This window comes from Apodemus sylvaticus, chromosome 1 (assembly GCF_947179515.1).
Source record: "Apodemus sylvaticus chromosome 1, mApoSyl1.1, whole genome shotgun sequence".
Taxonomy (NCBI): Eukaryota; Metazoa; Chordata; class Mammalia; order Rodentia; family Muridae; genus Apodemus; species Apodemus sylvaticus.
In genome coordinates this window covers 78,108,842-78,126,658 of record NC_067472.1, presented here as the reverse complement: position 1 = coordinate 78,126,658, position 17,817 = coordinate 78,108,842, and the positions used below count along the sequence as shown (strand labels likewise).

Sequence of the window (17,817 nt, the reverse complement as noted above, 5' to 3'; positions counted from 1 at the left end):
AATCTTCTTCCTGGGCTGGCAAAACAATCATTCTCCAACTCAAGTCATCCTGCTGCCCAGTGGCCCTGCATTCCAGGCCCCATGTAGTCTGTCTCCACAGACCTAGTGTCCTCTTCTGCCGCACACCTCTGTACCCCTCACAGAGGGAACGCCCTAAAAAGTCCCGTCTGGTCCCTTTTGATGCCTGTTTCCTTGACAACAGTTCATTTTCAGTCAGCACTCAGGGTGTGCTGACACCAGAATGGACCATGCCACTTTACTGAAGTTGAGATGAAATTTGAGCTTCTAGAGTTTTATTTTGTTTATGTATATGGGTGTTTTGCCTGAGTGTGTGTCTGTGCAGTGTATATGCAGTGTTCTAGGAAGCCAGAAGAAGGCACTGGATCTCTGGAACTGCAGTTTTAGGTGGTTGTGAGCCGCCATGTAGGTCCTGGGAACTTCTGGAAGAGAAGCCAGTGCTCTTAACCACCGAGCCAACTCTCCAGCTCTAAAAATAAACTTTAAAAAACTGCATTGCATACTTGAAAGGCCGAAGCAGGTTAGTTTAAGGCCAGTCTGGTTTACATAGTGAGCTCAAGGACTTCCACAGAGAGATGCTGTCTCAAAAAGTTGTCTGTCACCAGGCGAACAGACAGACACCGTGTGCCTCCAGTGTGACACTGAAGCGCTGTCGCTTGAACACTCTTCTAACACTCTTCATATATGGAAATATACCATATATGTGATCACAAAGAAGCAGCAGACAGACCCAAAAGGATAAATAGTCTATTCAAACAGAGGGGAAAGAAAATCTATGCCACATTAAAAGATACAAGCAAGAAAGCACAACGTATGATCCACATCGTTCGCAGACAGTGATTTGTCCTAAAGGGAAGGTGACTGGAGAGACAACCAACACACACACAGTGCAGAGCCACCGACCAGTGATAAATCCAGTGTGGCAGGCGAGGCATCACTGTAGGAGATACGCACTGCATTTTAAGTGTAAACAAACATGGTGTATTCGACCTATTCTGAGTTCAGACTACCGGCTAGGAGTACACATCACAGGTAGACATGGGTGGTAACTCAGGTGAAGGAACGGAATGTTTACAAGTCAGCCGGGGAGTTTGCAGCCAAAGTGTGCAGACATCTTTTGTACCACTCTCATAACGTTCCAGTAATTTTGAAGTCTTCAAATAAAAACTTAAACACCAATTTGTAAGGTCTGAGACGCCATCCCCACCCAGCCGCTGTTTCCCAGCCCAGTCAGCTCATTCTCCCATCGGACGGGTCTGTTGGTGCCTTTACTCAGGACCCTCTTCACATTCAGGCACATGTTGTCACTGTCCCAACACCCCACACTTGTTTATGGTACTCTTTCACAGCACGCTGACCTTTCTCTTCACAACATTTCTCACAGTTAGTGTGTATTTTGTTTGTTTTTTTGAGACACGATCTTATGTAGCCCAGGTTGGCCAAAGACGGCTGAACTCCTGATCCTCTTACCTCCGGCTCCCAAGGGCTGGCATCACAGGTGTGTGCCACCATGCCAGGCTAGGCATTTGTATTCAGGGAACACTGATTATGTCTACCCTAGTTGTTTGGAGGAGGCTTCCTGAAGTCAGGGCTCAGATCTGTTTTGTTCACGAACGTATCTCCTGCACCAGCTGCTGAACCTGACACACCACCGGGCACTTAATACCCAGCTGATAAAGGAAAAGGTGAGTCTTATTTTCTATGTCCATCTCCAACCTATTGGCAACTCTCAGAAAACATACCTTGAAGTTAAACATCAGTCTCAATAATTTTTTTTTTCCAAGACAGGGTTTCTCTGCATAGCCCCGGCTGTCCTGGAACTCACTCTGTAGACCAGGCTGGCCTCAAACTCAGAACTCCCCCTGCCTCTGCTTCCCAGTGCTGGGATTAAAGGCGTGCACCACCACTGCCCCGCTCAGTCTCAATAATTTAATCTAGAGGGATGGAGAGATGACACAGCGGTTAAGAGCACTGACTGCTCATCTGGAGGTCCTGAGTTCAAATCCCAGCAATCACATGGTGACTCACAACCATACTTAATGAAAAACAAATTAAAAATCTATGGGCTGGAGTGATGGGGGGCAGCGGGGGTGGGGGCCAGAGTGATGGGGGGCAGCGGGGGTGGGAGCAAGAGGAAGAGGGGAAGGGGGAAAAACAAACTATAAGTTTTTAAAAAAAATTAATCCAGAGGCATTGACTTTGAAGGACCCCTAGCTTGCCTGCTTGCTACATGAGTTTGAAACTGCAAGGACACTGTACACAGTGGGACCTCACAAGAGGTGTGCTGAGGAGTGCCACTGAGTTAGCAGGGAGCCTAGACCTCAGGTTCTCCAAGGGGACATTGAGAAGCCACGGATCTGACTAGGGCAGTGTTCGGAGGGCAGTCTGGTTAGAATGAGAGGTCCATCGTTTGGGTCGAGTCTAAGGATGCAGCTGGAGGAGCCTGACTTACGGGCAAAGCTGGGAAGAGATGTCTGGTGGTGAGGTGATGTCTGGTGATGAGGTGATGTCTGGTGGTGAGGTGATGTCTGGAGATGAGGTGATGTCTAGTGATGAGGATGATGTCTGATGGTGAGGTGATGTCTGATGGTGAGGTGATTGATGTCTGGTGATGAGGTGATGTCTGGTGATGAGGTTGATGTCTGGTTATGAGGTGATGTCTGGTGATGAGGTGATGTCTGGTGGTGAGGTGATGTCTGGTGGTGAGGTGATATCTGGTGGTGAGGTGATGTCTGGTGATGAGGTGATGTCTGGTGATGAGGTGATGTCTGGTGATGAGGTGATGTCTGGTGGTGAGGTGATGTCTGGTGGTGAGGTGATGTCTGGTGGTGAGGTGATGTCTGGTGGTGAGGTGATGTCTGGTGGTGAGGTGATGTCTGGTGGTGAGGTGATGTCTGGTGGTGAGGTGATGTCTGGTGGTGAGGTGATGTCTGGTGGTGAGGTGATGTCTGGTGGTGAGGTGATGTCTGGTGATGAGGTGATGTCTGGTGATAAGGAGATGTCTGGTGGTGAGGCATGAGGTCGAGAGCACGAACTGCTGCTGAGGTGGGGGGGCGCTTGGGCGTGGAACCTTATTCTCTGCGCTATCCTTGTTCAAGATCAGCGATTTGAGACTGGCAGGCGGAGGAGCCTCAATCCAGGTAAAAGGCTTGGATTCTGTCCTCAGGGAACCTGTGTAAGCCTTGGGCATTGGACATGACATTCCCAGTCTCCAACCTCTGATCTGCGAAATGTGCTAGGATCGATTTTGTCAGGATCCTGGAGAACTGCCCCAGGAGGGCCCATTGGCCTGCATTTGGACTGCACGCTACAGATTGAGATCTGTACTCATACCGGGGGTCCACAGCTTCCAGCAATGGAAACACTTGGAGTTACTTCTCACCACTTTTGCACACAGGCCTTCCTGCTATTTGAGTCCTATTTAAAAATCAAACAGTGGATATACACAGTCACAATGCTGTTCTTTATCCAAAAGCTTTAAGATGGGTTTGTTTGTTGTGTTTTTCCTGAGGTGCTAGATAAGAAATCCATGTTCACACTAGGCAAATACTTGTCTACGTCAGCTCCCAGCTAGCATTCTTCTAAGATTGGACCTGCTCTCTCCCTGCTCCTGACAGTGTAAGCCACAGGCATTGAATTTCACTCACCGGAGGGCATGCCACGCCCTGTCCACCGGCACCCAATATAGCACCTCCCCTTCAGTCCAGCCGCAGTGTAAGGACTGAAGCATTCTCCTAGTGTCTGACAGTAACTTCCTATTCTCCCCATCTCCAGAGGAAAGAGAGGTAAACACGGATCACTTCACAGCTTAGAGAGCACCCCAGCATTCTCCTCTACCCTTCAGTCCTCACAACTGCCCTGTGAGGTAGATACAGCGGGTAATGCCTACGTGAATCAAATACGTACAGCGGACCCTGCTTTGACTTAAGCAGGTCATATGTGATCTCACTGAAACTCACCACAGCCATGTGAAATAGATTCCATGTCCCCATTTTACAGAAGAGAAAAATCCAGTGGTTAGAACTTGCCCCAAATCAAAGAGGTAGAAAGTCATGAAACTAAAATTTGAACCACAGTCTGTCTGACTCCAAAGCCATGCTGGTAACCCTTCAACAGTTTCGCCTTATGAAGCAAGAATGTTACTCCCTGGGTAGGATTCTACCCACTATCCTGAGGTTCAGAGGTGAGCGACTCCTCCGAGGCCTCGAGGACCAGTGTCATAAGCACTAGCTCGCTTGTTTACTGTCCCTGCTCAGCCCCACGGACGTTGTCTATTCAGAATTCCTTGCTGACATTATTGGGAAACCTGGGATTGGTGGTGGTGGTGGTGAATTTGTCTGCTTTTGTTTTTGTCTTTTGAATCACAAAACCAATCAGCAAATAAATTGGGAAACCAGGGAACAAACATACTATCACTAACTGTCCTCTGATAACCGACACTCATCGGCACAGAGGAATCCTGGCTATCTGGAGTCACTGCGTCAGGTCAGAGAGCAGGGCCTGGAAGAGCTGACATAGGACCTGAAGGGAGACAGGGGCCAAGAACTGAGGGGTGGCATCCCGGGCCACTCTTCTGTAGCCCTGACATTAAAAATGTACCCATGCTCCTCTGCCTGTGGAGTGATTCTCATAAATAAGATAAACGTGAATGCATCCACATGCACTGTGTGTTTTACACAAATTCCAGGATGTTCCGAGAAATGATGTATTTGGAAATAAGTAAGTCTTTATATCAGCAATTTCAACTCATGATTCTGGAGTACTATGACTCTAATTGGAGCCGTAAACATTTTGTTATTTAAATACTACCCAGTGACATGCACTGGAAGTTTCTACCTTTTGAATATTTAAGGCTTACAGCTCTTTTAAACTACTATGAATTGTGAGTTTCTTAGTTTTAAAAATTCAGAGAGTTATACAAAGTATGACTTTCTGGATCTCCCCAGAAATCCTATTTTTCATTTCTGAATCTTGAAAACTGGTAACTGTTTGAAATTTGAAAGCTTCTGTCCCATTGGTAATTCAGAAGTCCTAATTAATAAACTTTTGTTACTTTAAGTTCCCCAGTCACTTGGCATGACAGCCCATGGCTTCTGGGAAGCCTCCACACAGGAGCTGGGCCTGGATGATACTTCCTGTAGCAATGGCGCTCCAGAGAAGAGTCCGAGGGACCCGGGGACCCGGGGACCCAGGGGCTGGGCTCGAGTCACTGGCCTTACCACTGAATGCCCATGCCATCTCAGCTACGGACAAGGTTACTTTGCTCCCACAGAGCATCTGCTTACCTTATTATTCCAAAAAAAGAAAGAAAGAAAAAGAAAGAAAGAAAAGAAAAAAGGCCCGAGCTGGGTATGGTATCACTCACCTTTAATCCTGGCACTGGAGAGGCAGAGATAGACAGACCTCTGTGAGTTCAAGGCTGGCCTGGGCTAGTGGATTCCAGGCCAGCAGAGAAAGAAAAAGAAAAAGAAAGAAAGAAAGAAAGAAAGAAAGAAAGAAAGAAAGGAAGGAAGGAAGGAAGGAAGGAAGGAAGGAAGGAAGGAAGGAAGGAAGGAAGGAAGGAAGAAAGAAAAAGAAAGAAAGAAAGAAAGAAAGAAAGAAAGAAAGAAAGAAAGAAAGAAAGAGGAAGGAAGGAAGGAAGAGAGAAGGAAGGAGGGAAAGAGGAAGGGAAGAAAGTTAGACGGAAGAAAGTTAAAATTAAAAGTCCTATGTGATTTGCCACTGAGAAAACGGATGTCTTAAATAAATGCTCACAGCTCACAGCTTCAGCCCAGCTGCATGCCCAGCTCAGACGTGCTATACCAGCAGGGACTGTGGAGTCAGGCAGGTACTGGATCCGAATGCTGGCTCTGCCACAGACAGGCCGTGTGACTTAGGGCAAGCTCTTTAACCTCCTGGCTGCTTAGTTTCTGTATCTGTAAAATGTGAAAGGAACAGAATCTAGGGTGTAGGACTGTGCATTAGATAATTCCCACAATCGCAGCATGTCGTACAGTAAGCTGTCACACGGGAGACATTAGCTCCTGGCATAGCAGGCCCAGGAAGCTGTTAAGTCAGAGGCAGAGGTTGATGAAAGAAAGCCCTTGGAGCCGCTCAAATGGCTCATTTGCCGCGAGTTTCTCAAAGTGGGTAGTTCCCAGGTAGATTTGGCAGTGCTGGGCCACACGCCTCCATCCATTTCTGGAGCCGGAGGCTGTGGCCTGGTCTGAAAGGTCACTAGGCCATGTGTGCCCCTTGAATGACCTGAGGCAAGGCCGGCACCCTGGTTGGCACATGTCTTCTGGAGCTGAGGGTTAATTAGCAGGCCCTGAGTCCATTGGCCTGTGGAAGCAGGGGAGGCTGCCGGGTGCTCCCTGGAGTGGTCTCTCTACACATGGGCATCCCACCTGGCACACAAGTGGGAACTCTGACCCCATTCACAGGCCGAGCTTCCGGTGCTGCGTGCTGCTCACGTCTTGCTGGCAGGGCCCCTCATGGGTGTAGATGCTGTCGTTCCAAAGGTCGGAGGCCACCTCCGGGGGCCATGCCTGGCCCTTTGGTGGGCAGCTGCCCTAGTGTGTGAGGAGGTGGCCCAGTCCGCACAGGACCCACCGGTTTGTATATTCAAGTTGCTTCTAGGTTTCACCTAGAGATGTCCTCAGACACCCCCTGACTGGGACCTGCCCTGGCCCTGTAGTTTTGGACCCACAGCAAGCAGGATGAATCCATAATTTAGGGACAGGAACAAGTGGACAGCTGGCTGCTGACCTCCACTGCCGGCTGCGGGTGCCCAGCTCCAGAGCCCGCTCCACCCTTAAGCGGTGTGGGTAGATGACTGGATCTTGGGGCCCGCTAAGGAAGACCTAAGGGCCTCCCCTCGTGCGATGGACCGGCTCACCTCCCCTTCCCTTGTGGTATCGTCCTGGGGGCCCTCTGGGCCTTATTCCCACTTCCGGGAGCTCTGGGTTCTGGAACGGTGGAAGTAGGCCGAGCGTTTGTCCGAAGGCCTCGCCTGGGAAGCAGTCTCCTGAGGGGCTCTGTTTTTAGGCCTTTCTCTTGGAGGGCTCTCCTGGTGATTCTCACACCGGAATCCTGCGGGGAGAAAGGAAAGTCTGAATAGTTTTCTCCTTACCCTACACAAGATGGAAGAAACCTTAGAAGTCCCTAACAGAGAGAGCTTGGGGAGAATATTACAAACAGCTATTCTGTGTTTTTCTCTGTGCGCCTGTTTGTGTGTGTGTGTGCAAACACTTGTAGAAGAGAGGCCCCTTGGGCATCTTCCTCAATCACCCAGTCACCCTTCCCTTTTTTTTGGGACAAGATCTGAGCTAGGCTGGCTGTTCAGGAAGTTCCAGGGTTCCACTTGTCCCCATCTCCTCAGCGTTGACATTACAAATCTGTCCAGCCAGCCCAGCTTAAACAAAAAAAAAAAAAAAAAAAAAAAAGCCAAGCACACGTCATGCTTGCCCATAATCCCAGAACTTAAGAGGTAGAGGCAATGGAGAGATGGCTCAGTGGTTAAGAGCACTGACTGCTCTTCTGAAGGTCCTGAGTTCAAATCCCAACAACCAGAAGGTGGCTCATAACCATCCGTAATGAAATCTGATGCCCTCTTCTGGTGTGTCTGAAGACAGCTACAGTGTACATAGATATAACAATAAATAAAATCTTAAAAAAAAAAAAGGGGGGGTAGAGGCAAGTGGGTCTTGGTGAGTTCAAGGCTCTAGTTTACACCAGGAATTCCAGGACAGCTAAGGCTACATAGAGAGACACTGGCTCAAAAGTAAAGCACTGAGCAAGCAAAACCCAAAAGAAGGCGTTTCTTTGTTCTGCATGCATGGAAGGGGGTGCAAGCCTGTGGAAATCAGAACACGACGATGCACAGTTCTCTTCTCCCACCGCATGGATCCCAGGGATAGAACTCAGGCTGTCAAGTTTGGGGACAGGTACCTTAAACGGCTCAGCCATCTTGGGAACATCCTCTTCCCTCCAAGGCATTTATGTGAGCCATCAAATTTGCCAGGCAAACAATTTACCAAGTAAATCTGTCTCTGTATTCTAACAGAAGTCGGAAGTTGGCAGAAGAGAAATAGAGATTCCAAGCACTCAAGACATGAAAGCCCGCTGCTGGGTTAGTGCGGGGAGGGTCCCTTTAGTAATGACGGAGATCCAGAGAGCTCCTGGCTGACAAAGGCATGAATGTGCCTGGGACATAAAGAATTCGATAATATCCTAAATAATATTAGAAATGTGTTCTTCCCCAAGCTCAACTCAACCTACACGTCAACTTTATCTCCCGAGAGCCTACGCTCGGAACCTAGTAAAATCCACGTGCTCTGACCTGTGATGTTGTAAAGTCTAAGCCTGTTGTGTTAATTATGAACTTATGTCAGTTTGTTGTTGTTCTGTGTTGTTTGTTTGGTGGCTGGGTTTTTGTTATGGTGTTTGCTTGTTTGTTTGTTTTGAGATAGGGTCACTATGTAGACCACGCTGCCCTGGGACTCACAGAGATCTGCCAGCCTCTGCTTCTGGAGAACTTGGTGTGACCACCATGCCTAGCTTGTGGCAGTTTAGGTAAGCAGCAAGAAAAAAACAGATGTAATTTGTTTCAAGTAAGAGCTCAGCAAGAGAAAACAAAGTTGCCACAGTCCTGAGATTCCCTTGTAACATATTCCTGGCTCTTCCTGATTGACTGGGGAAAAATGGCAGTTAGGAAGGCCGAATGACAGAGGCAGGTGGATTTGTGAGTTTGGGCCAGCCTGGTCTACAGAGTGAGTTCAGGGACAGCCAGGGCTATACAGAGAAACCCTGTTTCAAAAAAACCAAATCCAAAAAAAAAAAAAAAAAAAAAAAAGGAAGGCTGAATGACACACCTATATACCTAGCTGTCCTCCATTTTCCCTTAAAAAGGGAATGTATTTAGATTCTGTGCTAGTTTCCCAAGTTCCAGGTTTTACTAGGGAGACCTGTGTGACCTCTGAGACATGGATGGTTAAGTAATTAGCTCTGTAACAGGGTCCAGAGCTCAGGAAGTAGGTGATTAATGGGCTCTTTTACCCTGCCCCCAAACAACAAGCAAACATGAACTCTGTAGCCCTGGCAGAGCCAGCTAATCTGTTCACTGTCGGGACATGGAACGGAACTGCACATGCAGACCAACTTACAGAAAGTGTTCCACGCCCCACAGAGCCCTGTGGTGAGGCTGCTCTTGGTCCTGCAGCAGAGGGTAATGTCTGCAAATCTGTTAATCCTAGCTCAGGGTCTAGTGGAACCTTCTCCTCAGACTCATATGTTAAAGTCCTATCTGCTAGTATTTCAGAGAGTGGCCACCATTAGATATTGGGTCTTTAAAAATTGATAACTGAATTAAAAATTAAGTCATTAGGATTAGCTCTAATCCCAGATGATTGCTGGGGTAATTACAGAGTTACCATGAAAGACCATGTGACAACTCAGAGAAGATATCCAGGACGAAGAGAGGCATCTGAAGAAACCAACCTGCCAAGATATCATCACAGATCTCAGAACTGTGACAAAATAGATTTCTGGCAGGAAAGGCACTTCAGAGCTGGAAGCTCTCTGAGGCCGAGGGGTCAGCACCATGGACACAGCAGCATTTGGTCCAGCCTGCTGACCACTACGCTCTTCTGATGAAGGAGGTTTTCAAGTTGAGTACATCACACAGTTCAGCTGTTCGGAGCAGATATGGAGAGAGCGTTGTCTTGGGTAGAAAGGCTAGTGCTTTCTAAACTTCAGGACAAAGACTCTAATAGACGACTTTTTAATGTTGATCAACACGTTAGAATTATATATATATATATATATATATATATATATATATATATATAATTATATAGGCTTGTTGGCAGGTGGTCATTCGTTAGCACATGTAACAAGAGGAGACGCTTCAACTTTAGATCTACCTTTGGCTATAACAAACCTCTAAGGTGGGCGGTGACACCTTGGGGTCAGATAATACCACTGGAAAACACAGATATTTACATTGTGACTTATAACAGTAGCAAAATTACTGTTTATGGGAATAATTTTATGGTTGGGGTCATCACAACATGAGGAACTGTATTAAAGAGTCACACAGCATTGGGAAGATTGAGAACCACTTCCCTAGAACACCCCCAAGACAGAACAGCCGTGCACATGCATGCTTATACACACCACAGTGTTCTTAGAGCTTTGGGCAAGTTTCATGTTGGGGGTCTTAAGGTGTTAATGATGGTGCAGAGCTATATGACTGGCCCACCTGGTGTTTCATATGGTTACTGGGGCCGTGCCACAGGCAAAGCCAGGGAAACTGTAAAGACAGACTAGAAAGGCTTCAGATGAGAGAAGCCTCCCACTGTTACAAGAATAATTGGCATCCTATGTGGTGAGGTTAAAGAGAAACCTTTTAAAGGAGAGCTTAGCTGGTGAATTCACTAAAGGAAGACACACATTGTTTCTAAAGATAAACGCAGGAACAGAGAGAGCCAGGGCCTGGAGGAAGGAGGCAAAGGCCGTGGGACAGCATGTAACATTTTCAGTATTTACTAATGCTTTATGTTTCTGGGACAGTCTCACATAACTGTTTAGCATCCTAAATTATACATACCCACTGACCAATTTTCATTACATTTTTGTCTTGTAAACAACAACAAAAATAAGTTTCTACGGCCTGAGTCATGACAGTGGTACTTTGTCCTCATGGCCCTATGTTAACCAACTGGAAATGACACAATTGTCCTGTGTTCAAAGAACCTCTTCCATTCTGGCTACTAAGAAGCAATACAATGAGAAAAAAGAAAAGTCAGGTCCAGAGAGAAGGCTCCTGGGCCAAGGTGCCCTCCACCAAGCCGCTGGCTGAGATGGCGGCCGGGGGCCATACAGTGGCTGTGGAGAAGCACCTCCTACGTCCTGCCTCCAGATGTTTCAGTCCAGCTCTCCTCAGACGGGACAAGCCTTCGCTGCACGTGTCTGCTTTTGCACTCCCTGACTGAAGCTGTGGGCCGACGTAAAGCCCCCACGCGCTGCTTCTGCTGGGCGCTCTTCCTGCAGCCGGGAAGGTAGCAGAGAGAGCAGGCCAGCCTCAGGACACAACGGCTCCAAATGAAACTAAGGGCTGTCATTATAAAAAGACATTGCGGGCAGCGGTGGTTCACCCCTTTAATCCCAGCACTTGGGAGGCAGAGGCAGACAGATTTCTGAGTTTGAGGCTAACCTGGTCTACAGAGTGAGTTCCAGGATAGCCAGGGCTACACAGAGAAACCCTGTCTTGAAAACCAAAACAACAACAACAACAACAACAACAACAAAATAATAAATAAAAAGGCCTTGGGGTGCAATTTAGAGGGATGGCTCCGTGGTTGAGGGCGAGAGCACTTAATGCTCTCCAGAGGACCTGGGTTCAGTTCCCAGCACCTACATGGTGACTTACTACTGCCTACAACTCAAGAGACTAAAGGTCAAGAGACTGAAGGTACCAGGCACATACATGAGGACAGAAAGTTCACAGACATAAAATAAATGAATAATTTTTTAAGGGGAAAGGGTTGGAAAAGTGGCTTAGCGGTTAAGAGCACTGGCTGTTCTTTTCGAGGCCCTGAGTTCCATTCCCAGCACCTACATGGTCACTCACTGCCATCTGTAATGCTGTCCAGGGAGCCCGGCACCCCTGCTAGCTTCCCCAGGCATCAGACATAAAACTGGTGCATAGACACACATAACAGGCAAAACAGCCACACACATAAAATTAAGTTATAATTTTTAAAAACTGTGTTGACTTGGTGATACACACTCAATCCCAGCACAGGAAGAGGCAGGAGGATCTCTATGAGTTTGAGTCCAGACTGGGTTACATAGTGAGTTCCAGACTAGCTAGGGCTACACAGTGAGACCCTGTCTCACAAGTAAGTGAATGAATGAATAAATAAATAAATAAGAGTCCTTCCACCATCGTTCACTATCATTCGCACGGACACCGAGTCCCGACTCACGGGTCACAAGCAAAGGCACAGAGCAGCAAGCACTGCAGTGCGGGTTTGCCGCAGACCCCTGCCGTGCCCTGGTCCCTGCAGCAGAGCCCTGCTGTGCCCTGGTCCCTGTAACTCCACAGGTGATAGCCAGCATGTTGCTTCTGATGTAAAAACAGGCCTCAGACATCAAGTCTTCTTTAGGGGCAGTAGGTGTATGAGGGGCAGCCTGACTTTACCCTGGCAGGACACATGTTTACACATATTAGACTACCTAAGCTACAAAACTCTCCACTGGGGTACAAGCCCTGGAATTTTGGGGGGCACGGGAAAACAGATTCTTCCCTTGTAGCCAGTGACGACATGGAACCCTTCTTCTGACGAATATACTTTGCACGGAGAAAGGGACAGGATGCTGGCTTCACGCCAAACGTCAAGAGCACCCCCCACCCCCCCCCCACCCCCGCTGATTTTCTCCTTGCAGCAGCTGCCGTTGGCAGCCCTGCCTGATCGAGTGTGTGTTCACGGTCACTCATTCTCCAAGGTCCAAATAACTGCTGTCCGGGCCGGACTGGTGCATCGTGACCCTGGCTTGCTTCTTTCAGATGGCCAGCAGCGCCATTAATCCGTGTTTTCCTCGGGGAAGTGGTCTTTCAATGGTATGTCTAGAGAGACGTTTCCAAACCTTTCAGTTATCTCTCCCCTCATCCCCCATTGGCCTGAGGGTCTGTGGGTCACAGGGTGTCTGTATGGATTCAGTTTATGTTTTTCCAAGGTCATCTTCCAGTCCCTTCTTTAAGATTGGTCATGGGTACATCTGGATGGTTCAGAGAGCGTCACATTAAGCTTCGCCAGTAGAGGGCGCTGGAGGAACAGTGTAGGGGAAGCAGCTGTTCTGCTTGGTTCTCCTGCTGAGCTTTCATTTCTCTTCCACTGCAGCTTTGCTGGGCCAGTAGATGGGGATGTCCTGGTCCCCTGCCTTAGATGGACGTCGGGAACAAAAGGCCCTTGCAGCCCCTTCACCATGCGCTTCTCCGACATTCTGACACTAGAGTATCTTTGCACACACACACACTACACCTTGACCTTGATGCAGCGTTCTTTAGAGATCTCTGGCACAGCAGTCTTTCTCCAGCACTTGGTTACTATAGCAACTGTCCTGTAAGCACTGGATGACACAGCCTCTCGCAGTCTTGTCTCTCACACTGTGTATAGCCAGAGCTCTGAGTCCTGTCCTGACATGTCCCTCCCAGCAGGGCTGGGAAAGACAGGCAGATTCCAGGACCGTGAGCTTGAGCAGCTTAGCAGCTTCGCTCGACTCTGCCGATGCTGACAAGCTCTTAGGACATCCCACCGCTGAAGCACTCCAGTGGCTGACCTGTCCTGTTCCTTCAAATGAAATCTGGATCTTAACCCTGGTGAAAGGACTCCTCCTCCGTAACGCTCAGCATCAGGGACAGTGGCCAGTCCTAATACCTATAACTTCTGTATCCTCTGGAATTCTTTTTAGCTCTTTGCAGCTAAGCCCCTATATTCAGACATTTATCAATAATTCTTTTTTTGAGACGAGGTCTCACTGTCATAGCCCAGGCTGGACTTGAACGTGTGATCTTCCTACCTCAGCCTTCCAAGGACTGAGATTACACGTGGCCACAAGTGTGGGCCACGACACCCCAAAATAATTCTGTATGCTAAACTTCCCTGATGTGGTTCTGCTTCCTGATTGGACCATGACTGTTCTAACTGGGTACTGGGAATAACCACAAGAAACCGACCTGAAAGGAAGAGATAGGGGATTAGTCTGGCCGAGCTTGGGCCCGAACACAGTGCTGAACTCATTGCTCGTAGAAAATATGAAGTCGGGGAGTGGTGGCGCACGCCTGTAATCCCAGCACTGGGGAGGCAGAGGCAGGCGGATTTCTGAATTTGAGGCCAGCCTGGTCTACAAAGTGAGTTCCAGGACAGCCAGGGCTACAAAGAAACCCTGTCTTTTAAAAAAATGAATGAAAGAAAAGAAAAGAACAAGGAAAAAAGAAAAGCAAAGATAGTATGTATAATACCAAGGAGTCTCAGCAGCCTAATCTGTGACCTACATGACCTTGAAGTCCCAGCTGGAGCAGTGCCTTGGGACCCCAGTCATTGCTACCCTTAACTTGGAAGGCGGATTCTCAATCGTGAGTGATCACAGAGAGTGATTATAACAAGCCTGGGTCTGTTAGCTCTCAGTCACACCACAACCTAAAGTCAAACAAAATTTACTTGTGTGATTTGCTGAACAGCGAAATCCAGGCTACCGGACTTATTACAGAACAACAATAACAATGGCAATGTCACCTGGTTAACGCCTTAAAAGTAGACAGACGCTCACTCCTCTCAACCCACCCCACCTGCCAGACATGGTGAGGCATGCTTATAATCCCAGCATTCAGGACGCAAGAGGCTGAGGCAGGAGGATGGAACGTTGCAAGACGGTTTATACAATATAGTGAGACATTTTCTAAAACAAAACAAACAAACGCATCCAAACTACTATGCTGCAGCTAAGCCTTTAACTAGAGTCAGATTCAGTACTGAGGGGACCTGTGGCTGCAGAGGCACGATGGTCCAGGAGGAACAACTGCAGTCTAGGAGAGTGTCAGCACACTCACAGTGCGCTAGCAGAAGCCCAGAGGGTAGAAGACGGGAAGCCTATTTTTGCCTGAGATTTTATTGTTTGTTTTGAGACCAGTTCTTACTGTGCTCTTCAAGCTGGCCTTGGACTTGAAATCCTTCTGCACCTTCTGACTACTGAGATTTATAGACTGTCCCACCATGCTCAGATTTGGAAAGATATATTACAAGGGTGGTAACATCCGACCTAATGAGAGGAGAATATTAATATTAGAGTTACGTTCATTGCCATTGATTCTTGGTTATTTTGCTTTTCCAGTCCGTGTCTTACTGTATAGCTCTGGCTGTCCTGGAACTCACAGAAACCCACCTGCCTCTGCCTCCCGAGTGCTGGGATTAAAGGTGTGCAACACCATACCTAACTACTACTCTCTCTTTTAAACAGCAAGCTGGTTTATTAAAAATGCACTGACAAGGGGCTGGAGAGCTGCTCAGCAGTAAGGGCCCTGACTGTTCTTCCAGAGGACAAGGTGCATTCCCAGCACCTGTTCATAAAGGGTAGCTCCAGTCCCAGGGGACCCACGCCCTCTGCTGGCCTCGGAGGTCATTGCACCCACGTGGTACACAGGCTATGCAGGCAAAACACCCATGCATATAATGGAAAAATACACTCACAAGAGATGCAAGTGGACCGCTCAGGGTTGGATTATCTGGACTGTACAGTACTTTATGTCTACTCCAAATACTAAAAAAAAAAAATGATTCCCATCCTGTGTTGCTGGCTGTAGGTGTGTTTGCTCCTGCATTACTGCCTTTTGTGTTAAATAGTCCAGCATTTTACTGTGGTTTCTTGCTGTTTCTTTTACTTTGCTTTAAATAGCAGCAACAACAACAACAATTTCATATAAGCCAGAGTGGTTGAAATTCCATGCAGCTGACTGCTGAACTTCCTGTCTTGACTCCTGAGTGCCGGCATTGCAGGTGTGTGCCCCCACACCTATTTTTTACTCTATTCTTGGGGGGGGTCTTTTGTTTGTTTTCTCTCTTCTTTTGTTAAGTGTAGAAATATTGTTTTTACAATTTGTTATTATTGTGCACACAGGTGACAGGCGAGCACAGATGTGCCGCTGTGTGCACAAGGATGAGGACAGCTTCACAGAGCTGGTCCTCGCCTTACGTGGGTCCCAGAGACCAAGCCCACGCTGTCAAGCTTGCACAGCAAGCTTTACCCACTGAACCATCTCACAGGCCCAGGTTTTTCCCTAAAGATCTGTTTTTTTGTTTTGTCTTGGTTTTTGTTTTTTGGGGTTTTTTTTTTTTTTTGGTTTTTCGAGACAGGGTTTCTCTGTGTAGCCCTGGCTGTCCTGGAACTCACTCTGTAGACCAGGCTGGCCTCGAACTCAGAAATCCGCCTGCCTCTGCCTCCCAAGTGCTGGGATTAAAGGCGTGCGCCACCACCGCCCGGCAAGATCTGGTTTTTAATGATGCGTATTTGTGCACGTAAGTACAGGTACCCCTGGAAGTGGTGAGAGGCCATGAGATCTGGAGTTGGAGTTACAGGCAGTTGAGGGCCACTTGGCTTGGGTACCAGGAACATGGGCACTGACAACCTGGGTGCTGGGAACCACACTCAGGTCCTCTGGAAATACAGCAGGTGCTCTTACTCACCGAGACATCTCTAGCCCGGTTTCAATTCATTTATTTCTCTGTTTTGTAGGAGGCAATAGAATGTGTGTGCCAGGCAGGCCACCGGCCGCAGCAGAGGACACAGGGCAGTTTGCAGGAGGCTCAAAGCTCTAACTCAGGCCATCGGGTTAGAGCAAGCCCCCTCCCTCACTGATGAGCTGTTTTTCCAGCCCATGAGTTATTTTCTTAACGTCGCTGAAGGACACTTCAAGTGTGCCAATTTACTTTCGGCAGCACACCACAACTTTATAAAGGTGCAGAAGGGCCGAGCCTCGATAGACTTGTGTCCTGGTTGCTAATGGTACTGTGAGGAATTGGGTCATCTCCCAGTGACCCGTGGAGCCAAGGGGTAAACATTCCCATAGTGAGGACACTATAGCGAGGCTAACGGGATCTGTGTGGGCTGCTCAGTGAAACAAACAAGGGCCTGGGGCTACAGCTGAGCTTCTGGGTTTCCCTAACAGGCCCAGGCCCTGGTTCCTCTCCAGCAAAACTACAAAGACATTAACAGTGTGGCAGCTCTGAGAGTCACACCCTGGGCAGGCCACAGGCTTTGTCCCTGCTGCTGTTGGTTGAGAATTTTCTAAGCCTATTCAATAAACTACACATTCTCGGTAGTTTGGTTTCTGAAGTCTGTTAAATTAGTGTTGAGAGCAGTTAATAATATTCTAGGAATTCCCAGGAATTGGTCCATTTTTCAGAGATCGCTACAGAATTCATGCTGTGCAGTGCCCTTCCAATATTTTTGTTTTTGCTTGGTTACCTCAAGTTTGTACGGACCCTTCAGAGAGGTGTGCTGTCTGACAGCTGCCAACAGTCACTAGCTGTTTTCAACAGTTGCCCTGGGCTGCTAACTCCTGGGAGAGTTTTCAGGTCACAGAAGGCAGTTTCTGAAAACAGATACTGAACATTGGCTGTGAACTGATGCTTATGGTTCAGGGGGACCCACAACACCACAGAGATCTGACAAGAGATGGGGTAGAGGGAGTCTTAACTCCAGAACAACAAGTGTAGCCACAGGCCTGTCCTATGGTTCATTCCCAATGCTTGAGTCTTCCGGAGGGACGGACTTGGAAATTGGAACAGTTGCTAATGAAAGATTCAGAGACACCAGACATAGCATAAACACAGAGAGGAAGAAGTAGGGACGGGGCTGGAGAGATGGCTCAGTGGGTAAGAGCACTGACTGTTCTTCCAAAAGGTCATGAGTTCAAATCCTAGCACCCACATGGTGGCTCGCAACCATCCGAAAAGAGAAAAGACATCTGATGCTTTCTTCTGGTGTCTGAAGACAGTTACAGTGTACTCACATATAATAAATAAATAAATCTTTTAAAAAAAAAAAGTAGGGACTATGGCTTCCATTTAGGAGACTGAGGCAGAAGGAGTTCTGTATGTTCAAGACCAGCTTGGGATACACAGTGAGTTTGAGACCAGCCTAGGCTATACATTCTGAGACCTTGGGTCAAAAAGAAGTATGCCACTAAGTGTGGATTTGGAAGACCAAACCAGAAGATCTGACATGCACAGTTGATGCAATTCTGGAAGAAGAAGGAGG

General features: G+C 47.9%; 1 protein-coding gene and 1 long non-coding RNA gene across 3 annotated transcripts in view; one reads left to right on the top strand and one right to left on the bottom strand.

Moving 5' to 3' along the window:
- Positions 1–17,817, bottom strand: part of Septin1 (septin 1) — a 502,205-nt gene that overhangs the window by 442,470 nt on the left and 41,918 nt on the right. The window lies entirely within an intron of this gene.
- Positions 2,441–3,032, top strand: LOC127696042 (uncharacterized). Of its 2 annotated transcripts, XR_007980166.1 has the most exons (4): positions 2,441–2,539; positions 2,672–2,725; positions 2,780–2,833; positions 2,978–3,032. It is a non-coding gene; the product is annotated as an uncharacterized LOC127696042 (long non-coding RNA). The 2 variants fall into 2 exon arrangements; XR_007980161.1 differs by lacking the exon at positions 2,978–3,032 and having other exon boundaries at positions 2,780–2,870.